Consider the following 2493-nt stretch of genomic DNA (forward strand, 5'->3'; position numbering starts at 1 on the left):
AATTTTCCAGCCAGCGGATCGTGGAGGCCCCAAGGCGACAATTGGCCAGTTTCTCCAAGAGGCGATCATGGGACACCAGATCGAAGGCTTTTTTGAAGTCAAGATATATGACATCGATCTCTTCTCCCTTGTCCAGGTGATAGGTCACCTGGTCGTAGAAGGAAATGAGATTGGTCAAGCAAGACCTACCCGCAACAAACCCGTGCTGGCTATCCCTTAAGATGTTGGCGTCAGCCAGTCCATTAAGGATGGCCTCTTTGATAAACTTTTCTGCACTACTTTGAAAAGGCTTGGTGTTCAGTATTGCATTGTGTTTTTATTTAATAACAGTTACACACACATGCAACACCAGTCGGAGACCAACACAAATTGGAAACCAAATTGGAGATCAGACCAGACCTGCTAACAATATGGCAGGATTTCTTTTCAAAACAGTCAATTCACTAAATAGTCACTTCTCCATCCCTACGTGCTCTAGTCAAATAAGATTATCCCCATTGCACAGAGTGGAAAATGAGTGTAGAGTTTGTGATTTATCACACAGCTAGTCAAATCTGGGATTCATATTCAGAGCTCTGTAGCTCAATGAGTTCACCCATAATGCTTGTAAGTTATAACACAAGGCAACCTGAAGACGAATCTGTTGGAGAAAATAACAGCCACCCTTCAAAGCTAATGTTTTCCTTAATGCTCCATGAGCTGTTTAGCAGTCATATCTTATCAGGCTAAAGTCTCAAATGGAAAAGTGAAGCCAAGATTTAAACAACATTATCTTTACTGATTTAATCTATCAGGCAGCAGTTAATGCTGTTGCTTTATGCAAAATGCGATGCTTAAATTCGGAACAATTTGACCCATGCTATTATCCTGCTTTCTGTGTTTCTTTTCCTTCCTTCTCTAGGCCCTCAAGGGGAAAGCAGAACTTTTGCTAACCCAAAGTGCATGTGCAGCAGTAACAAAAGCACAGGGCTGGGAGCCAGGAGGCCGACAGCAGGACTCTCACTCTGTTGAGGCCCCTTTGTGCTGCTTTGCCAGAATAAAAAGGATGAAACCTTCCCTTTTTCAAGACGGTGCTCTGTGCAGGTGCCTCTCTGGACAGTGCAGAGCTGAAGTGAGCCCTCTAACACCACCCCTGCTCCCAGCCCTTAGTATAGGGTGCTTGTCAGGGGCATAGGCAGACTGTAGCACACCAGGGCCATTCTCTACCTATCACACCCATAGATAAGACAGGGGAAGTAGAACAAGAGCAGCACCCTAAGGCTATTCCAGACTCCACCAAGAAGGGGGCAGGGGTCCACAGCCCCACAAAACAGAGAATACACAAAGTGGCCACTTCAACTCTCCCTGCTCTATTCCTGCCCGCAATGTGGGGGTGGGTTGAAAGAGAGACCCCTGGATTTTACTCCTTGCCCCCTAGCTCACTATGTGACTGGCCATGTCTCTCACTCAGGCTGTACCTCTTTTTCTCCCTTGATAAACATGGATGTTGGCTAATTATTAATACTTAAGTTTCTTCCTGTTTTCCTCCCACCTGAAGGTCTGCGATTTCATAATCATTTCCGTAGAAGGTGCTTCTGATAAAACAAACAGCAGATTCTGTCTGGGCACAAAGGATTTCAAGTGTGAAGGAGGTAGAAATACAGAGTGCCCCAGAGCAGTTTCAAGCCAAATGCTGCCTGTTTGGTACTGATACAGATCCTTTTCAGAAGCTCCCCGAGCTGTGCTACGGTTCTGCTGCCGAAAATCTGCTGTTCATATTTCACAGGAACATTTCACACTGTCAGTTAATGACGCTGGGGTACAAACTATCTATCATGCACCTCTGGTTTTATTTTCTCTCACACGCAGGAAATAACACGTGCTGGATTCTCAATCTTTCTGAGCATTTGAAGTTGTGACGTATGCCGTTTTCATTCTATACATTTTAATTACTGCTTAATGAATTAGGAAAAACAGGGAGCATAGTCTGTTAGTCGACGGGACTAGCTAAGAGGGAGCATGGCCTATTAGGTTTGCCACAGGGCCCAGAAATCTTGCGTTCTAACCTAGCGTTTGACACAAACTTGATAAATAACCAGCCACTCTATGACAGCTTCCCCATTTGTGAAGCTGGGGTAATAATACTAACCTGCCAATCAGGGGTGTTATGAAGAGTAAGTGATATTATAAAAATATTATCAGCTCACTATGGTTGAGTTGCACTGAGCAAGTTTTCAACACACAGCAAAAAAAGAAAATCATGTTTTCCCTATAAAACATCCTTGCAAGGTAAAATGACCACTGCAGAGTCTTTATCAGTAGTCTGAGTTCATGTTCCTTTTTAGGAACATGCTCATGCACATTAACCGCCCCCCCATCCCACCCCACCCCCAAAAAACCAAAAAACCAGAAATATTGAATTAACATAATGCTTCTCCACAAATCACCTTAATTCAGCTTTGAGGAAATACCAGCATATTCTCTTTCTTTCCTTTCCTTAGATGGCATGAGCAA

This window comes from Alligator sinensis, unplaced genomic scaffold, assembly GCF_000455745.1.
Source record: "Alligator sinensis unplaced genomic scaffold, ASM45574v1 scaffold883_1, whole genome shotgun sequence".
Classification (NCBI taxonomy): domain Eukaryota; kingdom Metazoa; phylum Chordata; order Crocodylia; family Alligatoridae; genus Alligator; species Alligator sinensis.